Here is a 22,881-nt window from a genome sequence, read left to right as displayed (position 1 = left end):
ACCCATGTTCTTTCATCTCCATCATCAGGCAGCCCCTGGGTTGACTGCATCCTCAGGCTGGCAGCAAGATGGCTGCAGCAGTACCAGGAGTCACATCCACTCAGGTTAGTGTTCATGGTGGAGGAGACTGGTTTTGCTTAGGAGTAGGGACATTGTTTCTAGAATCCTCTAGGAGACTTTTCCTCACATCTTATTTGTCAGAGTTAGGTTGTATGCTTATTCCTAAAACATTCCTAAAAAGGCCCTAGGGGTTATCTTAGACCAGTTGGCTTTGGTTCTGGGCCGTGTTCTCCTAAGGAACTTGGCTATTGAGAACATTAGTGACTGACTGATCAAATCAGGGTTTTGTCAGGGAGAAAGAAAGGAGATTGGATGCTGGGTGGACAGCCAACAGTGTCCACTCCTGTTGCCTGGACTTTATATGGGGGTTAATTTCACCATGATCGTTATTGCTCCCTCTCCAAGTCCTCCCTGACAATAACTGTGGTATCTCAGTAAAATCCATGAGCTGCTAGATGGTCTTCAACTTCCTAACCTTCCCTTAATCTGGATAGTCTCCTATACACTCCTTCCATATAAAAATTCTGGAACCATCACTACCCCCTGCCTGGAAGGGGACTTCTTAAGAGTAGCTCAAGTGTTAAAAGCAAACAATGTTAGAAAAAGGAACAAAAAAAAAAGGTTCATTTATATAGATGCATCAGCATATTCATTTCCATCATTTTAACACTTCAGAACATTTTTACCGTACTTATATTTTGAGAAATTTCAATTTTTTTCCCCTCAGGGTATATTCCCTTGCCCAATTTGAGATTTTAGGAATATTTTCAAGAATTTTCCAGAAAGCATTTCCACTTTGGCAGCAGACACCTTTTCTTTTTTCTTTCTGTGAGTCAGAGGAGAGACTTGTCACATTCCAGATTACTCATTTGCTTTGTGACTCTGCTTGTCGTTGTGGTGACCAGAAAATTTGTTGGCTGAAGGAGAAAAGTTTTATTTTGGGGGGTGAGGAGTGGGTCGAGGGAGGGGAAAGGAAGTGGCTTTAAGAAAAGGAGTGGAAACCCATTGACTATTTTGAGTCTTCTACAAAAGAGATGGAGAAGATTAATGCTCTATTTTGGCTCCCAGAGAAAATTTCCCAGGACTTGTGCAGTGAAAATAGGTTCACCAGTTGTCTCTCCTTTGTCAGTCACATACGCCTTTCCTGTTTCTTTCTCCAACACGTATCCAAATTAAAATCCAAGATCTGTGATCTTTTTTCACTGGATGTGGTGAGTCTCTCCTGCTGTTGGGAATCCTTCTGTTCTGAGGCAGGGAGAGTCCAATGGGCTTGTTATTGGGATTTTCTTTAACAGGAGAGGCCACTCTAATAATAATTACATAAGCCATCTCCCCAAGTCAGGAATTAGGAAGGATATTTTAGGTACGTGTTTGAAGGAGAGAAGAGAAGCAAGATTTTTTTCCTCTAGCTTTCATCAGGGATTCTTATAAAATAAAATTTAATTAAACAAAAGAAATATGACTGGGTTCTCTCCCATTAACTGAATTAAGGCTAACAAAACAAAATTCTAGCTCTTGCACTCTTATCCGAGCCAAAGAACTCCAGCTCTCCCTCTCCACTTTACTGGAGGGACATGGTGAGAAGTGTGAATTAACAGATAAGGCCTGGGCTCCTACAGACCTCTTCAAATTCTGCCTTTGCCACTTCCTACCAGAGTAATTTCTTTGAAATTCAGATTCCTCATTCATGAAATGGAGGTAGTAATAACACCTATCTCACTGAATCCTTGTGAGATTCAAGCACATTGTATCTGTGACATAAAACATATTCCACCTGTATATTAGGAGTTCCTGTTGTGGCACAGCAGGTTAATGATCCAGCATGGTCACTGCAGTGGCTCAGGTCTACTATGGCACAGGTTCAGCCCCTGGCCTGGGAACTTCCACATGCCATAGGTGCAGCCAAAAAACCCCCCAAAGTACAATATGTAAACAAAGTACAATATATAAGACACCTCTGTACTTCACTGTATGTCCTAAGGGAGTACAACTTTAAACGAAAAACTTACCTCAATTTCAGTTTAAAGAACTGCCTGAAAGATGTGGATGCTCTATGTTCATCCAGATATTCTAAATTTTACAGCTAGATCAAGCTAGAACATTGAAGAGTACTTAACCAAAGTTAGTTATGTACTATTTTATTTTTATTGTATTTTTAGTTGATGTATAGTTGATGCACAATATTCTGTTAGTTTCAGGTGTGCAACATAGTAATTCAGTTTTGTTTGTTTGTTTTGCTTTTTGGGGCCATACCCATGGCATATGGACATTCCCAGGCTAGGGGTCAAATCAGAGCTGCAGTTTCTGGCCTATGCCACAGCCACAGCAATGCAGGATCCAAGCCGCATCTGTGACCTACACCACAGCTCATGGTAACCCCAGATCCTTGACCTGCTGAGCAAGGCCATAGATTGAACCCGCATCCTCATGGATACTAGTTGGATTCGTTTTTGCTATGCTGCAAAGGGAACTATAGTAATTCAGTATTTTTATAGATTACATTCTATATAAAGTTATTGTAAAATACTGACTATATTCCTTCCCTGTGTTGTACATTACATCCTTGTAACTTGTTTATTTTATAATTAATAGTTTGTATCTCTTAATCCCCTTTTCCTATGTTACTTCTCCCCCCATCCCTCCCTTCTGGAAACTACTACTACTTTGTTTTCTGTATCGGTGAGTCTGTTTCTTTTTGGTTATATTTTCTATTTTTTAGATTCCATATAAAAGTGAAATAATACACTATTTGTCTTTATCTGTCTGATTTATTTCACTAAGTGTAATACCCTCCAGGTCCATCCATGTTGTCACAATTGGCAATGTTTAATTCTTTTTATGGCTAATATTCCAGTGTGTGTGTGTGTGTGTGTGTGTGTGTGTGTGAGCATGTATCTCATATCTTATTCATTCATCTGTTGATGGACACCTAGGGTACTTTCATATGTTGGCTATTGTGAGTAATGTTGCTATGAACATTGGGGGCAGTTATATACTATTTTGAGCAGATCAAAAGAAAGAGCAGAAGGAGCCTTGTCTGAGGTAAGCAGGCAAAAGGTAGAGGAGGCCTAGTGGAGAAATAAGGGATTAATGACATTTCAAGTTCTTAGTGTTTGAACATCCATTATAAGGAAGGATGTATGTTTATCTGAGAAAGAGAGTCTGATATGGGAGTGACTGAGAGGTAAGATGTAGAAGACAAAAGAAAACAGACTTAGAGGGGACAGTTGCCTATTCCAAAATATGGATGAAAGAGGGGGTATGAAAGAGACCTTAGTGGCATTGTACATTGAGCAAGTTACCAAGTGATGTTCCTCCAGAACAAGAAGTAAACTGATAAATAAATAGATAATTTTACATTGTTACCATTTATCACCAACGCTGCCTGATACTTAGTGACTTAATAACTTTTCCCAAGTGGTTATATGACACATAGAATTCCTGTTATAGAATCTCTAGCATTTAAAATGTAAAGTTTTAAGAAGAGACTGCTTTATTTTTATCTGTCTTATCTTTTAGGTTTGTTAATATTTTGCCTAACATTGAGTATAGAACTTTGAATTCTATCCTTTATACTAGAAGCAATTAAAATAATAATTTTGTCATTATCATGATATTAGTCTCAGCTATCTTTGATAACATTGGATCAAGAATGTTTTATTTTTTATTAAAGTATAGTGGATTTACAATGTTGTGACAATTTCTGCTGTACAGCAAAGTGACCCAATCATACATATATATATATATATTCATTTTCTTTTTTATTGTTTGTCTTTTTAGGGTCGCACCCTTGACATATGGAGGTTCCTAGGCTAGGGGTCGAATCAGAGCTGTAGCCACCAGCTGACGCCACAGCCACAGCAATGCCAGATCTGAGCCACATCTGTGACCTACACCACAGCTTACAGCAATGCCGGATCCTTGACCCACTGAGCAAGGCCTGGGATCAAACCTGCATCCTCATGGATGCTAGTCAGATTCATTTCCACTGAATCACGATGGGAATTCCTCCTTTTCTTATATTATCTTCCATCAGGGTCTGTCCCAAGAGATTAGATGTAGTTCCCTGTGCTATACAGTAGGACCTCATTGCTTATTCATTCTAAATATAATAGTTTGCATCTACTAAATCCAAACTCTCAGTCTATCCCAGTCCATCCCTTCTCCCCCTTGGCAACAATAAGTCTGTTCTTTGTGTCTGTGAGTCTGTTTCTGTTCTGTAGATAGGTTCATTTGTGTCATATTTTAGATTCTACATATAAGTAATATCTTTCTCTTTCTGACTTACTTACTTAGTATGAGAATCTTTATTTGCATCCATGTTGCTGCAAATGGCATTTTTTCATTCTTTTTATGGCTGAGTAGTATTCCATTATATATATGTACCACATCTTCTTAATCCATTCATCTGTTAATGGACATTTGAGCTCTTTCCATGTCTTGGCTATTGTGAATAGTGCTGCAATGAACATAGGAGTGCATGTATCTTTTTGAATTACAGTTTTGTCCAGATGTATGCTCTAGGAGTGGGATTGCTGGATCACATGGTGGTTCTATATTTAGTTTTCTGAGGAACTTCCATACTGTTTTCCACAGTGGTTGTATGGATCAAGAATTTAATATTAAAACAAAAATAATTTTCTCTCTAAGGTGAAACTGATTTAGACTGACAGCTGTATACATATATATATGTATATATGTATACACTGTACACTTTGCTGTACATTGGGCAGAATACTGGGCTTAGAAGAAAGAACTCGGCTAAATCTTAGGTTAATTGAATGAATTCAAACTCATTAAAAATGTTTTAGGTTCTGCAAAGCCAAAACATCTTTCAAGTGCTTTTTCCCTTGGCCTTTAAACTCTGGTACAGTTTAGAAGAAATTTAATCTGTGTGTCTGTGATTCATTTACACTTAACTCATCCTTGTATGGTTTCTTAAGAGCTAGTTGGTGTTTGGTGATCTTTGGAGCCAATTATCTTCATGGGTGCTTGGAAAGTGAATTTTGCCCAAACTAAATGAACTCAACACCCCTACCCTGCTCCCCACCAAAAAAAGCTCAGGATCAGCAAGAAACTCATAATCTGTAAAGTTCAGGTGGGTTTCATACTTACCAAAAATGTATCTTCCTCCTCTTTCTGTGGGTTTCATATAGCCCTGTGCTTTGGACTTTGCATAAGTTCTCATATACATGTCCCTGGATTGATATTTGGCTATGCATTCTTGCATATCTCCCTTTCACAGCTGCTCCACCCCCTGCAGAAACAGGAGATTCTTACTCTCAAAAGCTCTGACTCTACTGTTGCATTCTTTAATTCAGAATCAAAATTTTCTCTTTCCATGCTTCATCTGCCAAGAGCAGAAATCCTTGATCCCAAACACACTTTCCTCCCATATAAAAATATGTTCAACTTCGCTCTAAAACAAGGCCCCAATTCAGCTCCCCCTATCTCTTCCTAACATGCCCTTCTACTTAGAAATTCTTATTTTCTTTCTCAGTAAAGGATTTTTTTCCCCCCACTATGATCTTCCTAAATTCCATATAATTAATCTGAATTTTACAAGTAATGATGTATTGGATGTATTCTGTACCTCCAGAGGTCAATGATGCAAGGCCCATTTTGTATTGCTTTTGTATGAGACAAGTGGGTTGACATCAGTCACTATAGTTTTCTCTTCTTTGTGGGCAAAGCTTTGATTAGCCTCCCACCCCCCATCTCTTATGTGACTTAAAAGTGTATCTTGATTGGTCTGAACCAATCCTGTTGATGATCTATTCTTTTTGCTAGTGTTTTATTTAGAAGGGGCACTGGGATCCAGTCCTGGCCAAAGAAATGCAAGGCCTCAGTCTGCTGGAGGGGTTCTGGGAAGGATTTCCTCACTCTACAAAGGGACCTGCTGGGCAAATAGCTCCTCTTCGGTCGCTTCCTGTTGTTGTGTTTAGATGTTGCTAACCTAGGTTTGATGCTCAGAACTGCAGTGGCCATTCTGTGACCTAGGGAATTGCAATTGTGAGGACAAATCTGACACATGGAGGACTTCAGAGTAGAAAGAGGGTGAGGTCTGGGACTTGGATGACTTTGTTGGGCCACTGGATTAACCAGGCCACTCTTGGGACATCTTGTTATGTGAGATAATATTTCCTTGTCCAAGTCCTTCTGGGTTGGGTTTTCTGTTCTTTAGCTCTGAAGGCTTTCCAATGATTCACTTACTTTCCTGAATGAAATCCAAATCACCTTTGGTTGTTAAAGCATTGGTAGTTTCTCAGAATGCCAGCTGCTTTCCTACCCTTCATGTTCTTTCTCCCTAGACTTAGCTACTCCTCTCCACCCATGGTTGACCACAGCGGGGGTTGTTCTTTCCCTTCTCCTATCCCATCTATCTGAAATTTCTTTTCTGCCCCCTGAGCCACTAAATCAGTTCCTCCCTTTAAATCTTATCCTGCAGCAGACCCTTTCTCGTCAGCATTTGATTAGCTCCCTGTGATAGCTCGCATGAAGGATGCTCTATAAAAGTGAATTATGCCGTACTATGTTGTACTGCTCCGCCCTGGGGCCCAGTAGGAATCATGGGAAACAGATGAGCGCAGAGGTCAGAGGCACAAACTGCAGAGGAAGCCTGCAGAGGGACTGCAAGACTGTGCCCCTCTCAGGGACACATGTAAAAACTCCAGTAGTCTCCAGACTCTCTAAGGTATAAGCTAGAAGTAAAACACTAGTTTATGTGACAGCCTGGGAGCCCCAGGGTGAACTGAGGAGTTTCATCACTATAGATCATAGAATTTTAAATAAGTGTGATATTCCAGAAGCTGAAATATTCTTTGAAAACAAAACACGCCATAAAAGCCCAAGAATGAGGTCTCTCCTGGATGTTTGCCAGGTTGAGCCTTTGTTTCCAATGATTCTGAGAGAGAGTCCCTGTGTATAATTTGGGGGCAAGTTAGGAGTCTTGATTCCTGTCCTGAAAACTAAGTATGAACTTGAATTTGTCCTGAAGTGATTTACGGGATGGGACTCTTTAGAGTGGCTGTAGAACACATAGGTAGCACAAGGATGACACATGGATTTGTGGGGAAGCATTTTTCAGGCTCTGATACAATTTATCCTTACATTTCTTTTTTTTTTTTCCTGTGGCTTTTCTTTTTGCTCCCCACTTTCCAACTAACTCAGTCCTCTGCATTTTTCTGACAATATCTGCATTTCCTATCTTTCTGCATTTGCTCACTTTGTTTCTTCTCCTGGAATGCTCACCTCTGGCAACTCCCTTTAAGCTTCTCTTAGCCATCCTCTGGGCTTCAGGTTGCATGATAGGAAACTTGCCTGGTTCTCTCAAAAGGAAGCTTTGGAATCATATCTGGTCTTGCATCTGCCTGTCCTGGATTATCTGGGGATGGACCTCTTGAGTCTTAGTTTCCTCATATAAAGGTGAGGGCAAATACTCAAGAACTGTGGTGAGAATCCATGCCTGGCACTTATTAGGTACTCAAAAATACTAGTGTATATGTGTCTTCAGTGCTGAGATGCAGGTTCCATCCTCATCCCAGTGGTAGGTTGCAACTGTGGCTCAGATCTGATCCCTGGCCTGGGAACTCCATATGTTGTAGGGTGGCCAAGAAATAAAATAAAATAACAGAAATTAAAAAAAAAAAACCAGTATTAGTGTATTTCTTCCTTTCTTTTCCTAATTGGAAGTGCTTTTTATTCTTTGGAACCTTCCCTGAAGCTTATTTGAAACTGTGTTTGAAATTATATATTTAAAGTTATTTGTGTAGAAGATGCCTGTCTATGTTTGGTAATCATTTGCTCTCTCTATATTTTGTGGATGAGAAATGAGCTCAATAATTGAAATAGTTGAGGATGGAGATAGAAAGGCCAGAATTAACCTGGCATTTATTTTCCCTTGAGTCATTCTATTTTACCCTTATCTGTTCCTTTAAGACAGGATGACCATTCAAGTCCATGTGGCCAGATCCAAAAGGAGAACCTTTTGGGCACTCGATCTTGGACACAATAAACTTTCTGAGCTCTAGTGCTTCGAACCCTACCTTCCTCAGTTTTTTTCCTTCACTCTCCTGCCTTCTTTTCCTGTTCCTGGCCTGCAGCCAGCCCCTTGATCTTCTATTGTATTCAACTTTTCCAGTTTGATCTCCACAGGATCTTTTGGACAAGGTTTTCTATCTTCACTCAGACTCTGCCTCCTGCTCTCCTGGACTGTGATGTTCCTGCCTGATCCTGATTAAGTCTCTGGAACCCAACCATGGCGCAAGCCTCACTCCCCCAATCCCACTGACTGGAACATTCCTTTGGGGATAAGTGTAGGTACTTAAAGGAATTCCCTCTTCTAAAGTTGATTTACAAATATTGGAGAACTTTGCTGTAGACCGTGCCCTGATTAGTGTCTGCCTCTCGGCTTCGTTTTTCAGAATGGACATTTTTGAAATGACAGTAGTAAACACTTCTCATTTACCTCAGCCTTTCACTGGGTGGCCCTGAAATGCGATTTTATTTTATGAGGTTTAGGAAGATACAAATGAAGATAGAGGGCTTTGCTAAATTTTGTCATCTCAGACTGTTTTCAAATCTCATTTTGATGGCTTCATGTTGCTTCCTCCTTGATCTGTTAAATTGATTCTTTTTTTTTTTTTTTTTTTTGGCTTTTTGTGGCATATGGAGGTTCCCAGATTAGGGATCAAATTGGAGCTACAATTGCCGGCCACAGCACAGCCACAGTAACGCAGGATCTGAGCTGAATCCTCGACCTACACCACAGCTCACGGCAACCCTAGATCCTTAACCCATTGAGTGAGGCCAGGGATCAAACCCGCAACCTCATGGTTCCTAGTTGGATTCATTTCTGCTGTGTCACGATGGGAACTCTGGATTCTTTTTTTAATTTTTTTTTTTTTTTTTTATTCTGCACTGGTGGCATATGGAAGTTCCTGGGCCAGGGATTAAACCCATGCCATAGCAGCAATCTGAGCCACTGCAGTGACAATGCTGTATCCTTAACCCACTGCACCACCAGAGAACTCCTGTTCAGTGGATCCTTGATTGTTGGAAACTGGCTCTCTCTGTTCCAGGTTTAGGCAAATGTAGGTTTTGACCTCCCAATTTTTTTGTTGGTAAGATCCAACAAGGCCAAGTAGGAGAGATGGTATGCTGTTAACCATGATCTTGGGTCTCTAAAGGCAGCCACCCCCCCTCACTGCCCCCCCCCCCAATGTGTCCTGGGCTTAGAATCAACAATGAAAGCAGATTTCAGAACATGACTACTCAGAATAGTGTTTCAGCACAGATCCTAAGTGACTCTTGAGAGGCTTAGCTCTCTTAGTTGTTCTAGTTTGATAGTCACAGGTCAATGGTCCCAAATTTCTACCATTTAAAATCTTATGTGATTGGATCTCAGTAATGCTTCCCCTTTAATTTTATCTGATTAAGAATGTTAAAGTTTCAGGCAGTGATTCCTGTTAGGAGACTTATCTGAGGGCTGATCTGCTAGTGAGCTCTTGTTCTCTCTGTTGCCCTTTCTCTTTCCTTGGTTATGATCCTGCTAGGATAGACTCAAAGCAAAATTACTCAAAAAGGGCAGTTTCATATTCTATCTAAACTTCTGATCTATTACTTTGCTGGAATTTCCACCAAAATATTATGCTAGCTCCCTTCCTAATGGACCACGAAGGCTTCCTTTCTTCTCAGTGGCTTTCCTCTTAGCCACCTGTGGGTACGGATGAAGTGACAGAAACAGCAATCACTCAAATTTCCCTTGCCTTTGCTCCCACCTGCCCATGCAGGGTTTTGGGTCCCCAGCTTCCAGCAATATTCTCCCAAAAATCTATGGGAGTCACCAGAGACAGTCTCACACCATCAGACCCCATCCATCCTGTCAGTGCTATGAACCTCTGGGCTACCAGTCTCCCGACAGATTCCAGTGCTGTACCTCTGGGCATGACGTCTTTTATGGGGTGGGGGCAGGTTGGGGGACTTCTCCCACCCACCAGGCCCTGCAAGCTCCATGGACACCACTGCTGCTCTCACCCTCTGTGCCATCTTGGGCGGATATCTGGAGCACCGGTTTCTCTCACTGCAGTGAAACAGTAAAGCCCCAGAACTTCCCCAGCTTTGGGGTGTTTGATTTTAAACTACTGCAGAAAATTCCTCTATGAGACACTCTGTCAAAATGGGTCCTGAAGGGAGTGCCCATCATGGCTCATCGGTAACGAACCTGACTAGGATCCATCAGGATGTGGGTTCAATCCCTGGCCTCGCTCAGTGGTTTAGGGATCTGGCATTCCCATGAGCTGTTGTGTAGCTTGCAGACACAGCTCAGATCTGGCATTGCCGTGGCAGCTGCAGCTCCAATTTGACCCCTAGCCTGGGAACTTCCATATGCTGCAGGTGTGGCTCTAAAAAGCAAAAAGAAAAAAAAAAAAAAAAAGAGTCCTGAATATTGGGGGAGGATCTTGCTTATGGAATTTAAAAGAGAAAATGGGAGTTCCCATCGTGGTGCAGTGGAAATGAATCTGACTAATAACCATGGGGTTTTGGGTTTTATCCCTGGCCTTGCTCAGTGGGTTAAGGATCCAGCATTGCTGTGATCTGTGGTGTACATCATAGATGTGTATTGTATCTGGAGTTGCTTTGGCTGTGGTGTAGGCCAGCAGCTACAGCTCTAATTTGATCCCTAGCCTTGGAACCTCCATATGCCATGGATGCGGCCCTAAAAAGCAAAAATAAAAAAAAAATAAAGAAAATGGATGGTTCGTTTAATATTGACTCATGATCCCCTAATCCAGCGGGTGGCTGGACCAGAAGACAAAATCAAATGGCAGACATTATACTGCATTCAGAATTGCTACTATCTTGACAGAGAAAGCTGTTTGTCTTTTTTCTTTTTTTTTCTTTTTAGCTGCGCCTGTGTGGAAGTTCTAGGGCATGCGGAAGTTCTAGGGCCAGGGATCAAACCCGAGCCATAGCAGTGACAATACCTGATGAGCCACTAGGGAATTCAAAAAGCTGTCTTTCTTCTTAAATCTTTCCATGCCTGGCTTCTTATTCTCCAGTTAAACAGTGAAGCCCCAGAGCTTCCCCAGCTTTGGGATGCTTGATTTTAAACTGCTGATAAGTTTATTGTCTCACTCATCAGTTCCAAACCAGGTCACGTCCTTTTTAAGTGCACAGAAAGCCTGATTCAAAATGACTTAAACAATGAGAAAAGCTTCTTCATGTAAGAAGAAGCCCTGTAGTCAGGCATCTCCAGGGTTAGTAAAGTAGAAAACCCAGGTTCTTTCCATCTTTTTGCTCTGCCACCTTGAGCAGGACAGATTCTGTTCTCAGAATCTCATGATTTTATTCAACATTGCAACATGGTTTGGATGCTTTTAGTTACCAGACTTAGACAAAGAAGAGGCTGCTTTCTCCTAGATGAGGTGGTTTTTGTTGTTGTTGTTGTTGTTTTAGCAAAGAAACCTTTCTCAGACTCTCTCCTCTCCCACCAGCAGACTTCTCTCATCTTATTAGCCAGCAAATGCTCCCTGCAAATGCTCCCTCAGTTCCTAGCAAAGGGAATGGGATTAACACGCCCAGTTTAATAAAGCTCAAGGCTGCATGTGGTATGTGGATCGCTCAAAGAAAATCTGAGGTTAGAAATTCTGGGTAGGTAACAACAATCTGTTACACTTGTGTGTGAGCTGTGACTGAATACTATGCTTCGAACAAAAGCAAGCAAAAGGAACAAAAAGATGCTCAGTCTTTCCTGCCCTCAGTGGTTGTAGCTAACTTATAAAGGACAGCGGCTGTCTTACTTTAGAACAGATCTTCAGGGGCTTGAAAAGAAAGCAACCTGCCTCCTGGGAGTCCTGTAAGGGGCTTCACTCCAGGACAGGAAGCAGGGAACTCCGGAAGATCTGGGGGTGGCAGGTGGGGACCAGGAAGTACAGGGAGGCCGCCAGGCTCCTGGAGGCCTTGTAAACCCCCAGCCTTGCTGAGTGAGAGTTGGGATTCCCGGGGAGGAGACAGAAGCCAACTTGCCCAGCAGAGAGGAAGTGTTAAGTGAACAGAGCAGGAATGGGCTCAGAGGCCTGAGGTGGTTTTTATTATTTGTTTTTGGTTTATTTTCAGGAAGCTCAGGGAATTCTTGTACTGGAAAGCAGCATTTCTTGTACTTCAAAACACCTTTCTAGGAAGTACTAAATATTTTTCAGGTTTTGATCCTCTCCTCACTGATTGTGAATTTCCATTAGAAAGGAAGTGCTACTTTCTCCTTACCTGAAACTCTTGGTTTCACTGTTTGACTAGACTTGAGTTCTATTTTCTTTCTTTTTCTTTTTTGTCTTTTTGTCTTTTTCTAGGGCCGCTCCCCACGGCATATGAAGGTTCCCAGGCTAGGGGTCTAATCGGAGCTGTAGCCACCAGCCTACACCACAGCCACAGCAAAGCCAGATCCGAGCCGCGTGTGCGACCTACACCACAGCTCACGGCAATGCCGAATCCTTAACCTACTGAGCAAGGCCAGGGATCGAACCCACAACCTCATGGTTCCTAGTCAGATTTGTTAACCACTGAGCCACGACAGGATCTCCCGAGTTCTATTTTCTAGAAACTCACAGCAGAATTTGGAGATGCACATGGTCTCTGAACATCAGCAGTTTTGAAATTTATTGAAAATAAGGCATGCATGCGTGATCAATAATAACTATGTTGAATCAACCAGCTGATACTTGTTAGTTTTTTTTGTTTTTTTTACTAGTCTTCTAAGAGCTCAAAGCCAATGGTGACTAGGTTATAAATATGCTTTGAGACATAAAACAGTTTGGGCTTTGATGTACAACAAACAATTCAGAAAATTATATGTGAGTCTTGGCTTTATTCTCATTGAGTAATGTTTAGCATTAATTGAATAGAGGACTCAGGAGTCCTCATCTGTAAGATGGGTGTCATTAGTACTTACTTACCCCTGCCTTGCCTTCAGAATGTCCTCAGCATTCAATCCATGTTGGCTATCTTTCCCTCTCCACTAAATAAATATTTTTGTATCTGAACATATAACAAGGGAAAGAACCCACTCAATTTATGGAATGCTTGTAAAGAAAACTGTAAACCTAAGATATCACACACACACGAAAAATAATATAATTATGTATATTTTTTAAATTTAATTTTACTTTTGGGGGGCCACACCTATGGCAGATGGAAGTCCCCAGGCTAGTATTGAATTGGAGCTGCAGCTGCCAGCCTACACCACAGCCACAGCAATGCTGGATCCTTAACCCACTGAGCAGGGCTAGGGATTGAACCCGAGTCCTTGTGGATACTAGTCGGGTTTGTTACCACTGAACCACAAGGGGAACTTCTAATGTAAAGGTTAACATGGAGCTTTTATAATCTATTATATTCTGAGTTTTAAATCACAGAGTCAGAATTTTATAGATGAAAGAGGCTTATCCTTGTCCAAGCCATGCCTACTCTGCAGTCAGTGTGGTTTTTCTAAAACTCTGATCATGTCATTTCTCTGCTTTAACCCCTGAATGGATTCTTATTTTGCTCTGTAAAAACAGGAATCTGTTTCTCTTGTTTACTATTCTGGTAACCCCAGAACCTAGAAGGATGTCTGGTCTTTAGTAAGGGCAGTGAATAGTTTCGAAAGGAATGGATCAAGTCCAAGCTCCTCTTGGTGCTATGCAAGCAAGCCCTGGTGATGGGTCCAGCTGCTGCCTCCCTTTCCTCTATGCTCATACTCCAGGTGCCTTGTCACCAACCAGCTAGGGGTGCTTTTATAGGGGCTGTGGCAGATCGCTTCCAGGATTTGCTGCTGCGGTTGTCTGCCTGCAATGTGGCTCCATCCTGTGTATGTGCATGCTCTACCTTGCAAACTCCTATTGATCCTTTACTCCTCTGCCTTTGGCATCACCTCTTTCCTGTGCACCCCCTCTTGTACCTTCCAAATGAATTGGATTCCCCTCCTATGTGCAGTTATTACACTGTTGAAATGTCTTATCTGTCTCTTCCACTACACTGTACATATCATGATGGCTATGGCTGTGTAATACTAAATATTTACTACATTAAATTAAGTTTCTCTGTTGTTAAGTTTTGGCTGACTTGCTCTAGTACTCAGAAAACATTGTTCCAGAAACTGTGGAATAATTGTAGTTTAACATTTGAAAAATGTGGTTAGAAAATCAAATAAATAATAATCATATAATTAATTCAAAGCTCAGATACAAAGGATTTTTTAAAAAATCCTTTATTATTTTAAATTACCCATGTCATGAATTTCCTTCATTCTCCTGGAAGCTGTTGAAAGAATGTGACATAATAGCATGCTAACTGTTGGAAGCCTGGGTTTCTGTATGACGGCCAGGATGTAACTCCGTTCTGGCAAAATCTGATGTTATCACTTTGGTTTTTGTTGCACTGAAGTTAGGACATCTTCTTCTGGGAGGATCCTGGTGGGAAAAACATCCAGATATCAAATCCCTTTCCTTAGCAGTGCCAGCTAACAGGACTTGCAATTAAAATGAGAACAAAGCAAACCTGGGATGGTAAAAAGATCAGGGCTTTGAAACCCTGAAAACCCTGGTTTTACCACTTGGCAACCTTGGGCATAATGTTTTCTGGGATCATTTGTTTCCTCAACTGTAAAATGGGGCTAACTGGGAAGATAATTGAAGGCTTAGCCTATGTAAAAAACTTCATCTAATGTCTGGCTGGGGGCTTACTGCAGTCACTCTCCTAATTCAGGTATTTCTGTAGGGCAAAAAGTGCCTGGCCTAGGCATCCAGAAGGTGCTCAGAAATGCGGGAGGATTAATGACTGTAAAGGAGATTCATTATCACAGAATAGCTAAATTCTTGCTTCAAAAAACCCGAGGGTACTCTATCTCTTCCTGTCTGTGAGTTGGGGTGTGTTTACTTCCTGTCATTTAAGCACTATCTTCATGTATGTGCACCTCAGAAAGAAGTGCAGTCTGCTTGTGCTTGTTACAATGAAAGTGGAAGACAGAGCTTTGTAAAAAAAGGATCAAAGAACCTCTGTCAACAGAATGTGGATTTGACCGTCTTTGCTTGCTCAGATGATTGAACCAGATTAATCTAAACAAACAAGCAAACAAACAAAAAACAAAACAAAACAAAAAAAACAAGGAGGTCTTTCATGAAGTGCCTGACAGGGTCCCTTAGGGCCTACATCCAAATTCTGAAAAAGTTCCATTGAACATTGATTATGGATCCCTGGGGACCTTTGGGAAGTGGCTATATGCCCTTCAGATAATTTTTTTGAGCTCTTTGGGGTATGCCTTGGGAAAAAGTATAAATACTGACTTGCCTGCTTACTGCTTTCACACATACCACTTGCTCCTAAGGCCAATACATGCTGCTTTTGGAACCCATACTCTTAGTGTTTAATTATGCAGTATCTTGAATCTCTCCTTTAGAACAAGATTTTAAGCTTCTTGAGAAGGAGGACCAGGTTTTTTGTTGAGGCAGTACTGGGACTACCAAGGAGAGAAAATACAATTTTTCATCAGCTGTGTGAGCCACAACATCTTCTATTTATCAGCAACTCAAGAGCAGGTGTTCTCCCCATATTACGGATGGGGAAAAAGATTTCCATAAGCTCAAAGTCTTGAGTTGGAATTACCATGAAAAATCTTACCTCTTACCTTTTGGCAAATGGCTTTGTTCTAGGCCATTGCCTTGGCAGGATTCCTTTGGGGAATGTAGGAGGAATTATAATTTTAAGCCAAAAAAATGTGAATTCTAATTTGTTTCTTCTCATTTTTTGAAACGAATGTGGGAAGGAACATTTCTGGTAAGCAATGAGACAAAGATACTATATCAGGTAAGGGAATAGGATGCAGAAAGACTAAAATCATTTAGCAAATGGATTGAAACTAGCCAGAATTTCACTGCATTTTTAAAACTTGAGCCCAAGAGAACACAAAGGGATGTGTGTCTTACTGTGTCTTTAGTGAAGGCCATTTAACACTGGGAATTTTTCCAGCAGTGTATTTCAAGAACAGCAGTTCTTCTTACAACATTTGGGGCCTGCCACATTGAAAATCAATACTGTTTAGTGTCTACTGAAATTGCACATTTGTTCTCTGTGAGATGTATATAGGATGGCCCTATACAGTTTTTTCCACACTAAGACTTTTTTTAAGTGAAAGGTAAAGCCATCAATTGCACCAGGACAATTAGTATAATTGGGACTATCCCAAGAAAACTATGATGACACCAAGTGTCAATTATATAAACATAAATTTGTATAGTCTCTAAGGAAGGTTACTTTATCTGTATGAATATATTTATGTAGGCCTAAAAGAACAGGTAATAAAGGTATTTAACTCATGAAGGTGATGGACTTAAACTGAATCATCTGCACGCTCTTATCTAGTCCCTTTTGTAATGTGGGTCCTATTTGCTGGTCTGTTGCATGCCTTAGCACATTCCAATACAAGTATCACAACTGGCCACTTAGAAATCGAACCCATAATCTTGCTCTCATCAGTTTAGTTTGTAACCAGTTTTAGATTCTGCAGAGCCCTATCAGTAGGTGGTATGGTAGACTACAAGATCAAAGCAAAAACGCAGAGGGTTCTGGGATCTTCTGTAAGGCCCCAGATTCTAGTCCTTTGTTTATCAGTAACTAACTGTGATTTTTGGCAAGTCACGCAACCTCTCTGTGTTTTGGTTTCCTTATCTCTAAAATGCGGGGTAGTGCTATCTGATGTGCAAACCTCAAAGGTTTGTTGGGAGGACCTAGTGAGGTGATGCATGGGAAGCCTTCTGGAAAGTGCTAGCCATATGTGAAGTGTTATCATTACAGAGCGAAGGGGGACTTGGGATTTGAGGGGAAAACAGGGCTTTCAACTCTTGCTGGCCTTACAGATTAGGCTTGTGCAAACAAATGATGAAAATAAGGCCACAGGAGAGACATTATACTCCCTTTTATGAATAGGAGTCAGGAGGGTGGGAAGAGTGAGGACAGGGAATGTAGCCAGTAAGGCTCAGGGAAGATAGGGTGGGATAGCTTGTATGCATTCTTTCTGTATCACTCTTTCCCCAAGGCCTGGAAGACTGCATCAAAAGTGATTGTGGCTCAGCAGTAACAAACCTGACTAGTATCCATGAGGACGTGGGTTCAATCTCTGGCCTAGCTCAGTGGGTTAAGGATCCAGCATTGCCACAACTTGTGGTGTAGTTTGCAGACATGGCTCGGATCCATTGCTGCTGTGGCTGTGGTGCAGGCCGGCAGCAGCAGCTCCAATTCAACCTCCTTGCCTGGGAACTGCAAACCCTAAAAAGAGAAAAACAAAAACATTTAAAAAAATGAACATGTAGAAGAAGAAATATTAGACAGCTGGGTTCAAAGCTGTAAGGGTATTTTCACTCATTCCTGATTGGGAAGGTTATTGCAATCCAGTGGGAATGAAAAAATCATATTTGCCTGTCTTCTCTTGTTGCTATTTTGTCAAGATTAAACAAATTCATTTATGCAAAACTTCCTTGTGAGCTACAAATTCTAGTATAAAACAATAACTCTATGGGATGAGTCTATTGATACTAGTTATTATAGTAAAAGTCATGTTTATTTTTTTTCTTCCAAATGATTATAACTTAAAAAATTTTAAAAAGTCTCATGTGCTTATAAAAATGTAGCTCTACCAAAAGGTATAATGAAAGAAGGAAAAACCACACATGGTAATGCCACCAGGAGATAACAGTTGACAATATTTTGGTGAATAGCCTTTCACGCTTTTTGGTATTTGTGTAAAATTAAAAAATAAAATAAAAATGGATTCTTTAATTTGTCATTCATTCTTTAATTTGTTCATGATTATTTGTATATTGGTAGATAGAATGCTAATAAGATAGACATCAGGTCCTTCTTCATGTAGTTTATGCTTTCATGGGGGAAATATAAACACATAAACAGATGGTTATAATATAATGTGAAGCATAGCACTATAGGGAAGCAACAGGTGCTTATTACAGCATCTTCTAGGCTTGGGAGCCAGGAGAGACTTCCTGGAGGAAGAGATATTTCAGCTGGGAGCAGAAAGATGACTGGAGTTAACCAGACTGTCATGGTTGTTGTGCTGTGCCACCCAGATCCTTCCTAAAGACTGAACACTCATTCCCTTGCTGGCAGTAGAGATGCCTTTTGATGTTCTCAGCTGAGGTCTTTCCCAAGGAATTGCCTTCTGCTGAAGGAACATGCCTTGCTCAAGTTTCTCTCTATCTCTAGGGGCTGGGGTAAAAATACCACCTTCTTGCCTTAATTCAGACATCTCTGAAGGGCCATCTCAGCTCCAGAGCTTCTCAGAGAAACAGGTGTGGCTTCTTGCACCTGCATTGCAGTTAAAGTTTTCCTTCTGCCCAGTCCTGCTTCCCTCCCTCTTCAAAGATATTGTTTCTAAGAGCACTGACCCGTCAGAATCCTGCCTGCAAATAAACCTTCTCTTCAACAGAGACACAGTGGTACTGATGGTGGGGAGTGCAGGGAAGGTGTTTCTAAAAGGTGGAACATCATGTCTAAGGCCTAAAGGTAGTAGAAGAGTTAAATGTTTTTGTTGTTTTAACAAAATCCGCAAGGGTAGTCAGTAAAAGAGACACGATTCCAAAGAGGGAGTCAAGCTGTTGTCATCCACGTCAAAATGATGGAGATATTGGACTCTATCCCAAGGCCAATGGGAAGGCCTAGAAGGTTATAAATCATGGGCGAGACATGATCTGTTTTCCTAATTTGTGTTTCAGAAAGATCATTTTGGCTGCAATATGGCACCATTAATTAAAGGTCATTATCGATGATCACTGTGTTTTTTCTTTATCAGAATATTGGAGAGATTCGTGACCTCCTTCTGTACTCTGTTTTTACAGAGTGAATGGTAAACTCTATGGCCCCCTGCAAAATCATGCTTGAACACCAGTATTGTAGTATTGTGGAATCTTTAAAACTCTGAAGGGATTCAATCATAGTTCTTGAGGCTTTTTTTTTTTGTTTTTTGTTTTTGTTTTTAACCCTATTCACACTCTTTAAATATTTATTCAGCACCAACTACATGCCAGAATGTACTATACTACTGCTGTGGAGGATTAAAGACAAAAGCTCCAAGGAAGAGGCCGTGACTGTCTTGTTCATCACTCTGTCACGACAATGCCTGGCAAATAGTGAGTGCTCAGTAAATGAATAAATGGAAGGAGGAGTCTGAGAGACATGGGCGAATTACCTAGTCCTTATGGGCACAAAATGGGGATAATACTATCTTACCTTCCAACGTCGTTGTGAGGGGTAAATAACATGTAGGTAAGACACCTACTCCAGAGGCTTAATATATTGTAAAAGTTGTGTTTACTCAAATAGTTCAAACACATTTTGCTATTCTTAGCATTGATGGAAATCAACTAAGACCTTAACAGATTACAACCAAACCTCTGATAATCTATTTCTCTTTTGTCCTCTTTACCCTGTAATATCACTTCAAAAGAAAAATGTGATTTGCAAACTGAGTTTAAAAGCTCAGTCACTCGTTAATTTATTCAACAGATTTTTTTTTTTTTGAGGTTATTCAAAATGCCAGGCATGGGTTATGCAGTGGTGAACAGAACAGACACAGTCCCTTGTTCTTGTGGTGCTTATAATCTAAAAGGGAGACAGTAAACAAAGAAAATCTCACGAATTATTACCAAAACTGTCTGTCATTAGAGAGACCATTAATAGAAGCTAATTTAATAACAGAAAGGTAAATCTTCTCTGAAGTAACCTTTAAACTGGGAACTAAGAGTAGGAGTTTCATTAAGAATAGGGAATAGGAGTTCCCATCGTGGCTCAGTGGTTAGCGAATCCGACTACGAACCGTGAGGTTGCGGGTTCGATCCCTGGCCTTGCTCAGTGGGTTAGGGATCCGGCGTTGCCATGAGCTGTGGTGTTGGTTGCAGATGCGGTTCAGATCCAGTGTTTCTGTGGCTCTGGTGTAGGCTGGTAGCTACAGCTCCGATTCGACCCCTAGCCTGGGAATCTCCATATGCTGCAGGAGTGGCCTAAGAACTGGCAAAAAAGACAAAAAAAAAAAAAAAAAAAAAAGAATAGGGGATAAAGCATTCTGGGAAGCAGAAAAATCCTGAACAAGGACCCCGCAGCAGGAAAAAAGCTTGGCTCTTGGAATAATGAAGGAAAAGCCAGTACAACATAATGAGAAGAGATGAAGCTGGAAAAAGGCAAGGCAAATATTGAAGTGTCTTGGTTGCCACGTGGTCTTCCTTTATTCAGAATAAAAGATACACCAACTGCCTGAAATCTGACTGCTCTCTGGCTGTACCAGATTGGTCCATGATGCCTGTGAAATAGGAGGACAGGTAAACTGCGGTCTCAACAGTCACATCTAAGCCTTGGGAAAAATTTCGTTTTTCCCTCCCCACCCCCGGTTATCATGATAAATGATAATGTACCTAGCTCTTTGTGGAGATCCCTTATTTGCAGGAATATATTGCATATATTTCTACCTACATTTTCACCCCTAAACAAAGTGGAATTATTAGAAAACCTTTTTTTTTTTTTTTTCCCCCCTACTTACTCCTTTTTTTCTTTGATGTGGTTCTTCCAGGGGAAACAATCAGTAGGCGCAGGGGACAATTTATGCTGGGGTGGTTTCCCAGAAGACATAGGAGAATTCTGGGTGTATACATGTTTGGCTGGTGGCTTACACCCTGGATTTGCTCATAGAGGCCTCCATTTTCCTCTCAGTGATTAGAACAACCTGTGTTCTGGAATACAGTATTTAAACAGCAAGATTGGCATTGCTATCTTCCAGGATGGTGAAGGCTTAATTAACATTTGAAAATGCTTTGAGATCTTTGGATAAAAGTGTTCTGGAAGCATGAAGTGTTATTATCTTTGGAGTGATACAGGTCATGTGACACAGGAAGTGGCTTTGAAGGAAAGGAAAACCTTTCATCAAGCAAACTCCTTGGGGTGGTTTGAGCCTGTTTTGAGTGACTCAACATGCCCGTGTCATCTCTCTCTAGACCGTGAATGAAAGGAATAACTTGGCCTATAGCTTAGCAACTGCCACCGTCATTAACTGAAAGAATTTAGTAAGCTTGTACGTGAAACATACTACAAATTACAGAGAATCCTAAAGCATTTAACACAATTGTCCCTTAATAAGCACTGAATAAATATTAGCTGTTATTTTACTGTTATTCTCATCAAGATAGTTTAAGACCTCTGGACTTATTTTCTCTGATCTTAATGCCTTTAAACCAAAGAGTTCAACATTCTTCAATGATCAACTAACCTTACTTTCACTTAAAGACTTGGTAGAGAGCAAAATAAATGTAAACCATTACTGCTGAGGACCTAGTATGAGAACTATAGATAAAAGCATCTTCAGTGCCCAAGACCCTTCCTGGAAGGTAACATCAGGTCAAAGCTGGATACTTACTACGCTTTCCCAACAATATCTCAAAATAGAAATTGGGTTTCCTAACTTCTACTTTCCTGATGATATTCCTCGGGGTCTTCAGTGGAGAGGATTTCAAAGAGAACACTTTAAAGTAGTTCCAACTTATTTAAGGACAGAAGTGCAGAAAGGTTGCATCCTGTTCCTTCCATTAACTTATTTGTCTCCATAATACTTCCTGGAAAAGTAGAAGTCATGGCAGGGATGGGGAGTGGAGACTAGGAATAATGTGCTAGCTGGATGATAGAAGTTTCCTAAAAAAAAAAAAAAAAAAAAGTAAAGTGTTGTACAGTAGAAATTGATGGAACACTGTAAATCAACTATAATGAAAAAATAAAAATCATAAAATAAAAATACACACCTGCCTCAAACAGTTTTTGAGCAATATAAGTGTGTTTTGGGAACTGGTACAGGAGACAGGGCAAGAATAAGGAAAGGGTGTAGGTAACAGGACGTAAACCAGGGGAGAAAAAGTCCACGGCAGAGGAGTGGGCAGCCCTGGAGCATGCCGGGATGGTGGGGCTGCCCAGGGCATGCCGGGATAGCGAGGCGGCCCAGAGCATTCTGGGAAAAAAGGTTCCCGGACTGTTCTCTGCACCTATGAGTGAGGCGGTCCCCTCAGACCTGGGTTCACAGTACAGTGGGGTCAAGCATGGAGCCCACCCAATTAAAAGCTTGTTGCACCAGCCCATCCCCATTAACAGGCTGACCCACTTGCAAATCCCTCCACGCAGGAGCCGTTTCTGCTTCCCACCGTGGAATTCCAGCCCCAGCCCCGGGGCCCTGCAACTCTGGCCAGTTAAAGTGACCTCCCCGTCTGTGACCCTCAGGTACAGTTTCTCTCTGGCTTATTTCACATTCCGGTAAATTGGTTTTATTCGCTCTGAAACATTTTAACAAAGAAAGCTCTCTGGTCATCACATGGGTAAAATAAGGGATAAAAGAACGTGTGCTTCACCTAATTAGAAACAAATAGCTAAATCCCCTTTGAAAATGAAGCCTGTCTTGTCCCACCCTTTTCTTTTCATTTATCTTTCACTCGGGGGATTTTGAAATTACCATTCTATAGGCAGACTGTGTACAGGCCTTCCTTGCCTTGTATTTTATATAACAGTTGCTGACCCGGACAGAAGATCTCAATACTTGTTAAGTATACAGTTGGTAAATGATACTATTGTTTTGGAGGTGGGGACGGAGATGGGGTGGGAGCAGAGGGTTTATCTAGCCAAACCAAAAAAAAAAAAAAAAAAAAAAAAAGGAAAAGGCACCCTAACCAGGCTCAAATTAACTGAAATGGATCAAAGTAAACAGAGACATCTAAAAGCTTTTGTAAGTTAAAAGTGGCTATCTGTTGCGGGTCT

General features: G+C 41.0%; 1 long non-coding RNA gene across 1 annotated transcript in view; it reads left to right on the top strand.

Annotated features, from left to right (window-relative positions):
- Window positions 1-22,881, top strand: part of LOC102167290 — a 214,079-nt gene that overhangs the window by 156,471 nt on the left and 34,727 nt on the right. Inside the window, exon 4 of the long non-coding RNA XR_301198.3 lies at window positions 22,255-22,350. This is a non-coding gene — a long non-coding RNA (uncharacterized LOC102167290). The remainder of the gene's footprint in view (window positions 1-22,254; window positions 22,351-22,881) is intronic.

The sequence above is a fragment of the Sus scrofa genome, chromosome 1 (genome assembly GCF_000003025.6).
Source record: "Sus scrofa isolate TJ Tabasco breed Duroc chromosome 1, Sscrofa11.1, whole genome shotgun sequence".
NCBI classification, from domain to species: Eukaryota; Metazoa; Chordata; class Mammalia; order Artiodactyla; family Suidae; genus Sus; species Sus scrofa.
The sequence above is the reverse complement of the archived record's forward strand: the minus strand, read 5'-3'. Positions and strand labels throughout refer to the sequence as shown.